This window comes from Eptatretus burgeri, chromosome 1 (assembly GCF_056783735.1).
Source record: "Eptatretus burgeri isolate ZD-2024b chromosome 1, Ebu_testis_v1, whole genome shotgun sequence".
NCBI classification, from domain to species: Eukaryota; Metazoa; Chordata; class Myxini; order Myxiniformes; family Myxinidae; genus Eptatretus; species Eptatretus burgeri.
Genome location: NC_140961.1, coordinates 114734518 through 114750069, shown reverse-complemented (window position 1 = coordinate 114750069; position 15552 = coordinate 114734518).

Here is a 15552-nt window from a genome sequence, read left to right as displayed (position 1 = left end):
ATGCGCCAGAGCAGGCCGGCGCTGTGTCCACTTTCCGTCGGTACTCCAGTGGCCTTCGTCTGGCCATAACCAAGGCAGATGCCTGGTCCATCCCCATCTCCTTGAGATTCCGATCAACCTGCTGCAACCACGAGGGACATGGTCGGCCCATTGGCCACTTCCACTCACAAGGCTCCCTTGCTGAGAAAATCTGGTGAGCCGGATCAGCGTCAGGAAAACGAGCCACATGTCCACACAGCCACAGCTGACGCTCATGGACTATGCAGGTAACAAATCTCATTTGAGTCTCTCTCAGCAACCGCTCGTTGGACACAAAGTCCGACTAGCGATAGCCATGGATTCTCTGAAGAGACCTGGTACCAAAGGAATTAAGTCTCCGTCCAAGATCCCTGGTTAGAGTCCAAGTCTCATATCCATAGAGCAAGACTGGAAGCACCAAGGACCTGAAGACTCAGACTTTCGTCCTCCCGCACAGGTGCCAACAGCACCACACCCTATGATCCAGTGAATCCATCACTCCCCAGGCCTGACCCAGACGTCTGTTGACCTCTGGCTCACAGCCAGCAGAGACATGAATATCACAGCCAAGGTAAGTGATTCTCTCCGTGACCTCAACATCCTCATCACAAACAGGTACAGACACGATAGCAGCATCCAAGATGTCATTGAAAGCCTGGATCTTAGTTTTGACCCAGGAAACCCATAAGCCCAGTGGCTCCAACTACTTATTCAGCACTTTGAGGGCCTCAAATGGATCTCCAGAGACTCCGAAAAGTGACTGCATCATCAGCAAAATCAAGGTCAGGGATTGTGACATACCCAAACGACACACCACAGCTTGATCTCTCCAATATCCTCCCCAGAATCCAGTCCATACAAGTGCTGAAAAGTGTGGGGGGCAGTACACTCCCTGACAAACTCCAGTAACAACTGTAAATAAGTCAGAGATGGTATCACCACATCTCACAGCACTCTCAGTACCAGAGTACAGTACAGACATCAAATTGACCAGTTTTGGTGGCACACCATGTAGACAAAAAAAATCCTCCAAACAGCACCCAAATTCACTGAATCAAACGCTTTACAGAGATCAACAGAGGTTACAAACTCTCATCTGCGTTCGTTGAGGAACCGAAGAGCAGGTTTCCGGTCAATCATTGATCTATTTGATGTAAAGTCTGACTACTCTGGGCACAGGTACTCAAGCAGATGGTGGTGAACCCTATCAATAATTTCCAAGGAAAAACCTTGCCCGGCACTGACAACAGCATCACCCCTCAGTAGTTCTTGCACTCCTGGTGATCACCCTTCCCTTTCCAGAGAGGGGCAACAAGGCCCCTCTTCGAGTCAGTTGGGATGATGCCTGTGTTCCAGGCAGAGAACAGAACTGCATGCAATGACACAAGTACCGCATTTCCACCAGTCTTGAGAAGATCAGCATGGATGCCATAGATCCCTGGAGCTTTACCTCATTTCAACCGGTTCACCGCAGCCTGTGTTTCCACAAACAAAGGTGGAACACAGTTGATTGGAGGGTCAGTAATAGGGACAGCAACACACCTGACATTCAACTTGACAGCTGGTGGATCAGCCTGGTACAACCGCTCAAAGTAGTCGGCACAGCGGGCCTTCACTTCGGACGCCTCTGTAAAGAGCCTTCCACCATCCCTCCGCTCTCACATCAGTAAACTGAAGGGAAGGTTTGGAGGGACGCAATGCGCGAATTCCCCTGTAAGCAGGATGAGAATCACTTGAACACAGGCTATGCACTACCCCCTTGCAGATTCCTCGTACATAGGCTTCCTTGTCCACTCTCAGCACATGTATAGTTTTACACCTCAACTACCTGAACAGCTCGACTGTGCCATTCAGCCTGGCCCTGCACCTCTGGTCAATGGTATGCAGTGTCCCTTGAGAGACAAAATTCGTCTTCACGCTCCTGTGAGTTCCAAGACATCCGCCAATAACATCAAGGACGGTGGTCTTGAAGGCACTCCACAACTCTTCAGGATTCCCCAAAACACTCAGACCCCCCAAATCCCCACTCAACCTGTTTTCAAACTCCTCAGCTGCCATCTCATTCTTGAGCTTGCCAACATCCAACCTAGGCTGGGATGGTACCATTCTCCCGGTTTTAAGCTGCAACTTCAGAGTTGCTACCACAAGCCTGTCGTCAGTGTTGAGGAACCAAGCACTCTGGTAGACCCTGCAGTTCTGGATCATCCTGCAGCAAACATCAAAGAGCACATGGTCTATCTCCCTTGCCACACCACCAGCTTTGGAATACCAAGTCCAGCGATGAGCTTGTGGGTGCTGAAACCATGCACCAGACACCCTAAGTCCATGACTTCTTTCAAAGTCAAGGAACTTAGTGCTATGCAAGTTTACAGTTCCAGACCCATGGAGACAAACTCATTTCTCAACCATCAATTTCAGTTCCAGTCGATGCATTGAAATCCCCCAAGACCAGAAGAGTATCTCGCATGGGGCACTGATCAACCACAGACTCGAGCATGGCATAGAATGTGTCCTTCACGGTGAGATCACTCGCCTCATTCGGATCATATCCAGAGACCAGGGGAATGATACCCAAGGATGTCGAATCCTTTGTCTAATACGCTCGTTGACCGGTGTTACCTCAATTACCATTGGAATCAGCTTCTTGGACACAGCTACAGCAACTCCTTGGGTACTGTAACCATCAGAACAACCAGATCAATAGGAGGTGTAACCACTCGCCATGATGTCGCCGCAATCCGGCCTCCGAACCTCAGAGAGCGCTGCAATAACTATGTCCAAACGCTTGAGCTCAGATGATAACAGACAGGTGATCATCCTCTCTTAGGGATCGGACATTCCAGGCACCCACCCGAAGGGACTGCCTCAGGTTAACCCAAGGAGACCACCATCTGGTGGACAACACCTCAGCACCACCCCGACATACGACTGCAATCTAACCCAGGAAGGTTACCCCTAGGTTTTCCTTCTCTCATCAAAGCGTGTTGGTCCTGAAGGATTTGCCCAAATCCCATCATCCAGTGAGCTGCCCAGTGGAGGGCAGCTGCCCAGGAGGTATTCCCACAGAGTGGGTTTTCAATTTTCTTTTTGGTTTTCTTATGTTTTGCAGAGTGAAAGGTTTTACGGTGCCTGGAGTGCAAATCCTGCCACCAACCTCCGATCAAAAGTAATCCAACTGCAGGATGTCTGCAGGCACAGTTGGGCACAAGATGTGGATGACCGTTGGCTCACAAGGAGCTCCTCCGGCCTTTGACAGGTTTTGTTTTTAATCCTGCTGGGTGTCCATATCCAAACACCCTCCTCGCCTGAAAACTTGGTGGGAGAGACGGTTTAGTCGCCGACAACCCGACCATGGAACAGGTTAGTTCAGGTCTACATGATGCCAGTATCAAGTCACAGATCTGATCTTGCCTGACCTGACAACTGCCTGATTGACTGATATTGAAGAACGGTACTTTCTGGGTGACGTAGAAAGCTCAAATTATGCATGCCGATGGACATCGAAGCCAATACACCGGAAAGAAAATCACAGAATCGTTGGACAACATCCTTAAATTAAAATACTAATAAATGACAAAAAAAATGAACAAAAAAAATGAAAAAAAATGCAGGTGAGCGACCAGAGACAATAGGGAAGCACGGTAATTTTGTGTGCTGATAGACATCGAAGCCGGTACACCAGGAAAAATTACAGAATCGTCTGAAAGGATATGCAATGAAAATATAAATAAATGAAAATTAAAGAATTAAAAAAACCAAATGCAGGTGAGTCACCCGAGACAATGGGAAAACACGGATTGTATTTAAGCACACCCCGCTGGTATATATTGTTATGTGACGGCAATACTGTTAGCGACTCTCCAAACCAACATCATCCCTATCTTATTTAAAACCTTTTTTTAGACTGTAGTTTGTCATCCCTACATTGCTTTTTTTTGGCATTAATTTTTTTTTTATAATGTTGAATAACAGAATGGTATGGTACTCAGAGGATCCTCAATCCTGGAGCAAAAGCACCAAGAGATCTTGGTCAGAAATGTCAAATACTGCATGTCTTCCTGTATGTTTTATTTTACCCTGACTACATCTTGCAACTCTGTCTTATTGCTCGTTTCTCAAAGGACTAAGTGGTATTCCCAGAAAACATACCCTGTGCAGCCTTGAGAAGGACTCTTGTTTTTTGAGGTTTATTTTATTTGATCCATTATGACTGCCAGACCACGTGACTAATGATTATCTTTATTAAACCATATTTCCCGTGGGTAGTTGATCTATTCGTTAAGTTTTGCATTCATCGATTAAGCGGTTTCTCCTACAAAGATTTTCAAAGATTTCCCCTTATGCTAGGTTCCCACTGTCGTGCGATCTGTTACGAACGCCACGATTGGCCATTCGTAGCTGATCATGGAATTTCTCTGAAAGCTGTTCCCACTATCACGATGCGTGGCGCAATTGAAATCGTGGTCTCACAGAGCGTGGTGTTTGTCTTGTCTAAGATCGATCCCAATCACCACGATTAGGAAACACGATTAGATGCGATCTGTCACGCTTTGTTACGATGCAATACGATCTGTCGCGCTTTGTTACGATGCAATATGATCTGATACGATGATCCCGATTGACAATTGATCATGTTGATCGTAGAAAAATTTTGAACCGTTCCAAAATTTTCTACGATTAACACGATTGCCACGACTGACCTCAAGATCTGATAAGATCTGATAGGATCACCATGATTAGTCCACGATTAGGACCACGATTTCAATTGTGCTGCGCATAGTGATAGTGGGAACCTAGCATAAGATCCAACATGGTTGCCAGACCACATGACACATGATGGTCATTTTTATGAAAATTCTGTTCAAATTTCAAGTCAATCGAATGAAAATTGAGGATTTTAGAAATTCTGGTGTATGTTAACCTAAAAAAATTGTAGTTGAATTCAGTGACCAAATGTGGAAATCCTCTTCAAATATCAAGTCAATCGGCTTAAAATAGACAGTTTTAGAAATTCGGCCGATGTTGACCTCAAAAAGAATTGGTAGTTGAATTCAATGTCCAAATGTGCAAATCCTCTTCAAATTTCGCATTTTGACGTCTGTCTGTCTAACGTCGATGTATTCGGTTGTTGCTTATGCAATCTCAACCAATGAAACTTTCCAAGAGGATGACGGGTCATAAGACAAAGGTTGTGTCGATTTCATTTGCTGCCCCTCACCAGGAATTCTGAAGGTGGGGGAATGCAAATTATCTTCGTAAATGCGTACTATGTAGCGCCGCTCTCAGTGGTGGTGGAAGAGGGTATTACGAGAGATGCTTTCGAACCCTCAATTGTATCACGACTCACAAGTAAGAGGACTACGTGTTATTTTCACACTCGCTTTGCCGATGTTACTGAAGCCTCGATTGCAAAAAAATCCAGAGGAATTCCCATTGTATTACCTTTTCTACATTGGAAAGGTGTATATACATCATTCCACCTTATCATGCCATTTTTCTATGGATATCTCAGAATTATGATAATAGCATATTAATAATAACATTAACATTACGGTTTTGCAAAATAATAGGATTAATAATATTATTAACACTTACAAGTACAGTTACATTCGGAGTACACCGCCCCATGCCAAATAAATAAAAAACAATCCTCCAGTGCATGATGTTGCTGGGGTGCCTTCGGCACCCGGCAATGCTGCCTTGCAGCACATGGAGTCGGAATTGGGAGGGAATGGTGTACAATAATTAATTGATTAATTGCATAATTAAAATAAATAAATAATAATCGTAAAATAATTAATTTCTTAATCAATTGGCTGCTAGCATACCTAAACCACCACTGTTTCATCCAAATCTGCAACTTTTGGAAAATTAAGTAATCAATTGAAATTTTAAATAATTAATTGATTGATCAATAAATTAAAAATAACCTTTATAGCCAAATCACTTGTTCACTGTCGTGTCCACAAATCAGCTACCTCACTCAAAATGTGCACAAGATATTGCCAGGGTGGGAAATAAAATAAATAAGTAATGAATAAATCAATAATAATTACGTAATTAATCAATTATTGATTCATCAAAAATAAAAAAACACTTTTTTGCCAAAGCACATCTTTACTTTTGTCCCCAAATGTCAGCTTCCTAGCTCAAAGGATGGCTGAGATATTTCCAAGATAAACAAGAAAGAAAATAATCGATTAATTGATTAATAAATTAAACAGAAAATACCCTTTATAGCCAAATCACTTGTTCACTGTCGTGTCCAAATATCAGCGTCCAAGCTCAAAAGGTGCCCAAGATATTGCCCAGATGAGAAACAAAATAAATAAAAAATCGATAATAATCAAGTAATTAATCAATTAATTGATGAATAAAAAAAATCATTTTTGCCAAAGAATATCTTCACTTTTGTCCCCAAATTTCAGTTTCCTAGCTGAAATAATGGATAAGATATTGCACGGAAAGCAAGAAAGAAAATAATTAATCGATTAACTGATTTATCAATAAATCAAAAAATACTCTTTATCACCAAATCACTTGGTCACTGTGATGTCCAAATATCAACTTCCAAGCTTAAAAGATGCCTGAGATATTGCCCAGATGAGAAACAAAATAAATACATAAATGACAAATCGATAATAATTAAGTAATAAATCAATTAATTGATGAATAAAAAAATATCATTTTTGCCAAAGAACATCTTCACTTTTGTCCCCAAATGTCAGTTTCCAAGCTGAAATAATGGCTGAGATATCGCACAAAAAGCAAGAAAGAAAATAATTAATCGATTAACTAATTCATCAATAAATCAAAAATACTCTACCGCCAAATCACTTGGTCACTGTGATGTCCAAATATCAGCTTCCTAGCTTAAAAGATGCCTGAGATATAATTGCCAGGATGAGAAATCAAAGAAATAATAAATTAATAAATCAGCAATAATGAAGTAATTAATTGATTAATCAATAAATCAAAAATAATCTTCATAGCCAAATCACTTCGTCAGTGTCATGTCCAAATATCAGCTTCCGAGCTCAAAAGGTGCCTGAGATATTGTCAGGAGAAATAAAATAAATAAATCGATAACAATTAAGTAATTAATCAATAAATTGATTAATCACTAAATCAAAAACTAATGAATTGCCAAAGCACTTGGTCACTGTCATGTACAAATAACAGCTTCCTCACAAAAAGATGCCTGAGTATTGCCGTGATGATAAAAAAGTAATTAATAAATCAATAATAATGAATTAATTGATTGATTAATCAAGAAAACAAAAATACTGTTACGTTTGAGGGGGGGGGGGTATGCATTCAAAGGGTAATTAGGATGTTTAATTAGGTATGCCATGCTGTTCGAGTTTACCAGGATCTCGATGTAATAAGTAGCAATTCAGTGGTGATAAGTTATCTAGTAAATGTTCATTTCTTCAAGGGGGAAATGATAATTGTCACGTAATTAGATAGGGACACGGGATAGGGTAAGTGTGTCTGCGTAAACCCCTTTTGGTATTCTCTGGAGACTGGCCGTGACGTCACAGGACAGTGCAGCGGATGGCTCCGCCCCGTGATCACGATTGGCGGAAGGCGATGGCGGTGGGCCAATAAACGGCTCGATTGGAAGTGACGAGGACCAAGGATAAAAAGGTTCTGTTCGGGGTCGAAAAGGAAGAGGAAGAAGATCGGGACAAAAACATCGTGTTTTTTTGGTGCGGAGGCTGTTGCGCGAGAGCGTCCTTGTTGTTGTGCTGATTCTATCGTGTTCTTCATCGTGTCCTGGAGCCTTGCTGATCCTCGTTCCTCACCTTGGTTGGCTCTGGGGTTCTGCTGACTCGGAGTACGGGGTCGAACGGCGGGCGGACCTGCCTCCCTCTCCTGCTCGCAACTTGGCGCCAGAACTGGTTCCCTGGTGGCTGTAAGTGGACTTGGGCCAGGACCAGGAGGTCGACAGCACCACGGTTTCTCCTGCCCCCCTGACGAGAGCAAGGCCAGCTCGTCCGACGCCAATCCAGGGACAGTTGCGTCCACACCACGGTCCAGCCTGACCACCAGAAATAGCTACGTTTTGTGTGTGTGTGTGTGTGTGTGTGTGTGTGTGTGCTTGGCACCTTAGAGGGTTTGAGATCTGTGTATTCATTGGAATTGTCTGTGTTTTCCCCACACCCGATCCCACACTATCCCGTCGAATCACCCCGGATCCCTCTTCTTGCCGAGTCTTGTTATTTCTGGTTAATAAGAAAAACAAATAAACATCATCAACTCAGTGAAAAGTGACTCGTGCCACCTTCCTCGTCCCGTTTGCGGTAGAGCGATTGGAACCGCCATGTTTGGGTTATAAATAAATAAACGGCCTCCATCGTTTCGGCTCATTCTACGTTGGCGGGACTGTTCAAGTCCCGTGGACGTCACAATACTCTTTATAGCCAAAGCATTTGGTCACTGTCATGTCCAAGTATCAGCATCCCAGCTCAAAAGGGGCCTGAGATCACCAGGATGAGAAATGAAATAAATAAGTAATAAATAAATCGATAATAATGAAGTGATTAATAAATTATTTGATTAACAAAAGATTAATCAACGTTTTTGCCACAGCAAATCTTTACTGTTCTCCCGACATCTCAGCTTCTAGTCCTGCAGCGTAGTCTGATATTTCAGATCAATTGTTCAAATTTGCATAAAAGCACCAAAATTGGTAAACATGTAGAATAATGTATTCCGAACAATTCTAGATATGGAGCCACCCGAGATTGTGCCTTGGTCAGCTTCGGCGACCATTTTCCAAAATGGCCGCCATTCTACTTTAGCGAAATTGGCTATATGCTCTTATTTTCTTATTGTATTGGTGGTAGTTATAAGGAAAGTGTAAAATTCAGTAAATTGACCATGACAAGGCATATTCAAATATTATGAGCCAGTATTTTCGGTAAAAAAGCCATTATTTGATTTGTAAATTGCTGCTCTCCTGATATGAAACTTTTCGCTGAAAAGTACCCATTATTGCCTGGAGAACAAGAGTCAAATGATATTCATCACATTCAATGGGTTTGGAATCAACAAAAATTGCATTATAGACTACATACTTTACTCTATTTTGAAAAGGGAACTGATAATCGTGATAATGACAAACTCAGAAAATGTAGTCAAATTATTGCACACTTCACTTTGAAGCAGCTACGGTTTACTGTCTACTACCATTCTAACAGGACACATGGTTCATGCATACATCAGTCTAGTACAATATGAGTTTCTGAGCTCAAGTGTACTGGCTCTGGATCAAGAAGTCAACACTTTTACAAGCAATGCGACTTTGCATTTGCACATTCTAAGCTCGGCCGATATCTCAGTCTGTGTCTACTGCGTCTGTCTACTGGCATTCTCCTTCACAAGCACACAGTCCAGTGCATTGCAGATTAGCCTTCTTGCATTTGCAGCGGTTTCTACAGCCTTTTTTGCAGCCGCACGACACCAGCTCGAAGCAGCTTTTTGAAGCCTCAGGAAGTGTGGTCCAGAGCGGTTTGTAGGACCCATCCTCTGTTTGCCGCCAGCCCCAGCTTGTTGGTGATGGAAGCACGGGTTGAGGGACCAAGACCTGCCCCCAGACATAGCCACCCTGGAAGACTGATCTCTTCACATGCTGTTCCAAAGCATCGTAGGTAGGTGGGATGCGCTGAACGGAGTTCCTCTTGGTGAAGAGTTTCTTTCTGGCCTCGTTGACGTCCGTGTATGGACTGGTGCGGTCATAGAGGAGCACCACAAACCTTTCAATGCAGTGCATTGTGTCATCCTGGATGTTGACTGGCGTGGTGGTCAGGGTCACAAGAGAATCTGTCAGTTCTGGAAACGAGTTCCATGTGGCCCAGGCAGATTTCTTCCCATGCCCCACGAATGCTGATACCGTGTCACATCCGGTCATGGCATGGAAGACAGGGAGGGCACGTGCCTTCTGTGGACCGAGGAAGGCAGCTATTTCATGGGCAGGGATGTAGTGGTAGTTATTGCCCGTCCCAAAGGCAATCCAGAGTTCATCCACGCATGGTAGTGCCTGGGTTACCATCACCACCAAGATGACGACGTCGGTGTCTACGGTTCGAACTTGAATCCGAAGGTGGTCATGTTCTGCAGCATGGGCCACATGTAGCATGATGCGAGTGTCCGCCTCTTCTTGACCGCATGGAGCCAGAGAGCTTTCATCTTCCTGCCTTGGAAGGCAGATGACTGCTTCACCATCAGTGACTACCAGCTCCTTTGCCTCGTCATGGAAGGACTGCACCAGCACATCGGACAAGAAGGTGAAGAGCTCCACCTTGTTTGCGTCGACACGTAGGAAACTCTGCCAGTTTCCTCGTATGGCTGCGGTGCTCACCACACGCCGTCGCACCCCTTTTCTTCGTTTCTCCCTTGTCACTGTCTTCAAGGAGCCTTCTTTGTAGCTATCCCAAACGAGGTCAAGACGTGAAGCACGACGCAGCTGCCCCTCGATGTATGGGATGAAGACTTGGTGGGCATATTCTTCAACTGGCTTGGCAGTGCCAGGCTTCAACATCTGCACGATGACGGCGCCATCAAGGACAACAGAAGTGACAGCAGGTGCATCAGACTGAGCTTCAGCAACACCTTCAAGACACACCAGCAAGTCGCTTTTGCTACCCAGGTGAAGCTTACCTGCATCAGATAACGTGGGAGGGCATGCTTGATTTTCATGATGGAAGAACTCGTCCAGGTTCCCATCGCGGTTCTGGCAGCCTATGTAGAGCCTTGCAAATAAGGCCATATCATTCTTCACAGATGCTTCCTTTCCTTTGGGTGCTTTTGGTCTTCTGTCTGTTCTGAAGAGTGGGAGTTTGTTCCTCTTTATAGGTTCGTCAATAGTCTTGGTTCTGTCGATGAGGCAATCCTTTGAGTATGCCTGAAACTGTTCTTGTCCAATCTGCTTGGCAGTGCGAACTGTTTCAATCACTGCAGGATCAGTAATCTCCTTGGTGTCTAGGACCAGCAAATCCGGACTATCCTCCTCGAAGGGATTCCTCAGCTCTTCAATGACAGCCACAAGTGATTGTACATCTTTGGCAAATGCTTCCTGTGCATGCGGTGGTGAAGTGACATGAGCCCTTCATGGTGACGTATCTCCTCATTGGCATTTGGATGCATATTTGCCTCCTCAAACTCCATGATCACTCTGGCCACCTCGGGTCCGGCGACTATCCAGCGCCTCAGAGCACTGGGATTGTCTGTCAGGCCAACGGCACCTCCGTCACCCTTGACACGGGCATCGTTTTGTTCATGCGCTTGGTCAAGAGGAATTGCTGAGAATGCCCACTTGGTCTTTTGCACTGTGAAGTGGCCTGCCTTGAACTCATTGTAGATCATTGTAAACCTACAAAGAGAATAACAATGACAGATATCCCATGTTGTTAAACTAGAATGGTGGCCATTTTGGAAAATGGCCGCCAAAGCTGACCAAGGCAAAATCTCGAGTGGCTCCATATCCAGAATTGTTCAGAATACATTAGTCAACATATGTACCAATTTTGGTGCTTTTATGAGAAGTGGAACAATTGGTTTGCTATGCTGCAGTACTATTCCTAGCTCAAAGAATGGCTGAGATATCACCCAGACAAAGAAACAAACAAGAAAACAAACAAGAAAACAGAAAAAACAACAAATCAAACGGAGTGAAAACTGAGTACTCCCTTCTTTCGGCACCCGGCAATGGCGTCATGCATCGCCTGGATATGGAATTGGGATCGAACGTTGTACAATACTATGACAATAATTATTGGCAGTAATAAAAAGAATCACGTGATCGTCCAAAACCACTGTAACGAGATGGATCTCAGTCTCAGCACCATGAGCTCTGAATTGAGATTGATGTGGGTCTCAGCGCCAAGTAGTCCGGGAGCCAACCGATCAAAATTAAAAAAAAAATTGCCCGGTCTGCTATAAAATTTTTGTGTTGATTTTCATAAAGAGACACCCTTTGAGTATATGAAAACCAATGTTGGCAATGGTGAAACTCTTGCGCAACAACACAGTCAACACTTTTGCGAGCCCCCTCTGATAACAAAATGTTGGCAAAAGCGAAGATGTAGGATGGGGGTAGGGGTAATTCATATTGTCCTAAAATCATAACCACTAAACCTATATACACAAATGACCCCTCATATTAAAGAGGAGTTCATTTCCTATATCACAATTGGTGTAGATTTAACCTACCTTCAATCGACAAGGTTATATGTCAAACAACAAAAGATTTATGTAACTCAGAAATGCTTGACTATCAATGGGGTCAGGAACAAGAACATACTTTTACATGCCATGGTTTTAAGGAAGATAAAATTAGAAATGGATTAACACAATATTGTGACATGAAACATCCTCTTCAGAAGGAAGAGTCACTCTCTGAAACAACTCCACCACATGAACCTCTCTGACCAAGGCATATGCATGTCACTCAGCAAGGCACAGCAGCCTTTTTGCATGAACATCGTTTCAGACATTTGGATAATTTGCACATGCAAGACACCGTTTTGTCTATGTTTGGCTTGGCTGGCTTTAGACATGAGAGTGGGACCAGTTTTCCATTGATAAGGGTTCTGCCAAATGTTGTGGCTGGGGGAAGTGCTCGGTCACTGAGATGTGCACGTCTATACAGAAGCAATTGATACAATGCTCTTAAAACAAGGAAGTAAAACGCATCTTCTGTTGCTGGCAGTGACCTAAGGTCTAATTTTGAAGAGACAAACATATGCTGCCTGAGGGTATCCAAACAGCTGAACCCTTTTGGCCATGCAGAGCAGTCCAGTATACTCTGGCCTCATCAATGACACATTCTGTTGCTGCCATTTCACTATCTCTTCCAAAATCAACAAGGTGGGGAAGGTTTCCTATCAGTCCCAGAGAAACCTGTGCCGCTCTTCTTTTCACAGGAACACAGGCATCATCCCAACTGACTGGAAGAGGGGCCTTGTTGTCCCTCTCTGGAAAGGGAAGGGTGATCGCCAAGACTGCAAAAACTACCGAGGGGTGACGCTGCTCTCAGTGCCGGGCAAGGTCTTTGCTCGGATAATTCTTGATAGGGTTTGCCACCATCTGCTTGAGCACCAGCGTCCAGAGCAGTCAGGCTTTACACCAAAGAGGTCAACGATTGACCGTATCCTTGCACTTCGTGTCCTCACCGAACACAGACGAGAGTTTCGGCAGGGGCTGCTTGCAGCCTATGTTGATCTCTGTAAAGCGTTCGATTCAGTGAATCGGGATGTCCTCTGGAGGATTCTTGGTCTTCGTGGGGTGCCACCAGGAAACTGATCGATCTGATGTCTGAACTCTACTCTGGTACTGAGAGTGCTGTGAAGTGTGGTGGTACCATCTCTGACTTATTTCCAGTTGTTACTGGAGTTCGTCAGGGATGTGTACTTGCCCCCACACTTTCAGCACTTGTATGGACTGGATTCTAGGGAGGATGTCGGAGAGATCAAGTTGCGGTGCATCGTTTGGCAATGTCAAGATCTCAGACCTTGATTTTGCAGATGATGCAGTCATCTTTGCGGAGACTTTAGACATCCTCTTGGGGGCCCTCGAGGTGCTGAATGAGGAGTCGGAGCCGTTGGGATTGGATTTCTTGGGTCAAAACTAAGATCCAGGCTTTCGGTGACATCTTGGATGCTGCTGTCCTGTCTGTGTCTGTTTGTGGTGAGGATGTTGAGGTCGTGGAGAGATTCACTTACCTTGGCAGTGATATTCATGTCTCCGCAGGTTGTGAGCCGGAGGTCAATAGACGTCTGGGTCGGGCCTGGGGAGTCATGGATTCACTGGATCATGGGGTGTGGCGCTGCCGGTACCTGTGCGGGAGGACGAAAGTCTGAGTCTTCAGGTCCTTGGTACTTCCAGTCTTGCTCTATGGGTGCAAGACTTGGACTTTGACCAAGGATCTGAGACGGAGACTTAATTCCTTTGGTACCAGGTCTCTTCGGAGAATCCTTGGCTATCGCTGGTCGGATTTTGTGTCCAACGAGCGGTTGCTGAGAGAGACTCGGATGAGATTTGTTACCTGCATAGTCCGTGAGCGTCAGCTGCGGCTGTATGGACATGTGGCTCGTTTTCCTGACGCTGATCCTGCTCACCAGATTCTCTCAGCGAGGGAGTCTCATGAGTGGGAGGCCAGTGGGCCGACCACGTGCCTCATGGTTGCAGCAGGTTGACCATCATCTCAAGGAGATGGGGATGGGCCTGGCATCTGCCTGGGGGATGGCCAGACGGAGGCCCCTGGAGTACCGGCGGAAAGTGGACGCAGCGACGCGCTGTTCTGGCACATGCTCCCATACCTGACCTGACCTCTTCTTTTCCCCTTCTGAATGCGTAGCTCACTGTGTCACATCCACACAACACATATGTGCACAGAAGTGTAGCTGCGACATCAAGAGGATTTTCTGGTACTTCTTGCTCAACACTTCTACCAGCTCATGAATAGGTAGGTATTGATTCTGCCGTTGTATCCAGAGTTCTTGCAATGTGTTCAAGCAGCAGAAGTGATATATACACAGCATAATTATGTCTGTATCTGTTGCATGCACAACAGCTCGATGGTGATCAAGATATTCCACACAATACGCAAGATGAGCAATAATCCTTGTGTCTGCCTCTTCATGTTCTTCACAAGGTAAGTCCCCAACTGAACTTGATGCTGATGTGATGGAAAGAGTGTGACCTTTGTTTTCCATCATACTACCAAGAATGATGGTCACTCCATCCGGAATAGCTTCAGGACTCTCACAAAGGGAAGTGCCAATGAAGTTCTGAAGATTTCCTTTATTTCTTGGATTCTTCATGAATAAATTCCAGTCCGGAATTTCTAGACTCTTGGATGGTGAGAATTGTCTTGCCTGGTCTGTCTGGTTTCTCCTCTGCTGCTCATCACCCTTCAAAGTATGGCTATCATCAAAATCATACTGATCACCAATGATGTTGACACAGTTGCACATTTCAGGTTTCAACTGCAGGATACACCTGCTTGCGAAGATACAGCTGGGGAAGTTCACCAAATGTTTTTCGCACCCATTTTTTGGTATTTATTTACAAATGCCATTGTGTCTACCAGATAAACTGTGTATAGGTCACTCTGTGGTAATGATGGCAGCTGTAAAACAACATCCTGCTCAGCTTCAGCAATTAGCACTGCCACGAAATCAGACTTGTTGCCTTTGCGCATTACAACCCCCTGTGCTAAGCGTGGATCAACCTCAAACAGGGATGATGGATAGTCTGTCCACTCATGGGAAAATGCAATCTGTCTTGTGACTGGGTCGGCATCTCGATAGAAACACAGCACACGTGTAGCTGCAGTCTCATCTTGATAGATCCTGATTAAACTCTGTTGCCTTGATGGGTTTGATTTCTTCTGTGAGGAGAAAGTTACCAGCTTCAGTGGTTCAATCTTAATAGAGACCACCTCTTCTGCTTTCATAATGGCTTCCATGCCCTTAGCTTGAGCATGGACCAAGTCTTTTGAAGCATCCTTCTCACTAGTTGCTCTAT